The sequence below is a fragment of the Electrona antarctica genome, assembly GCF_951216825.1.
Source record: "Electrona antarctica genome assembly, chromosome: 21".
NCBI lineage: Eukaryota > Metazoa > Chordata > Actinopteri > Myctophiformes > Myctophidae > Electrona > Electrona antarctica.
In genome coordinates this window covers 17,479,414-17,479,711 of record NC_136802.1, presented here as the reverse complement: position 1 = coordinate 17,479,711, position 298 = coordinate 17,479,414, and positions in this window count along the sequence as shown.

Sequence of the window (298 nt, the reverse complement as noted above, 5' to 3'; positions counted from 1 at the left end):
TCAACAGGCCTACACTCATTCTACGCGTTGTCATTTTAGCCTACTATAACTGTTCTAAAAGAAAAATCAAACACTGCAAAAAATCATTTAAAAAGAAAACAAGCTTTTATAGGCTATAAAATCGATCTAGGCCAAAAAAAAGACGCGCAGAATTGCTCAGTGAAGTGAATCCCCTCTCACTCCGGTGCTAAACGTTTTAGTGACACTGGCGGTACGGTACCGGTTCGGGATGACCGTTAGTGGGCCGTTATGTAAGAAGATGACAGGTTCACAGCATCTCTTCTCCACTTGTTGAGTC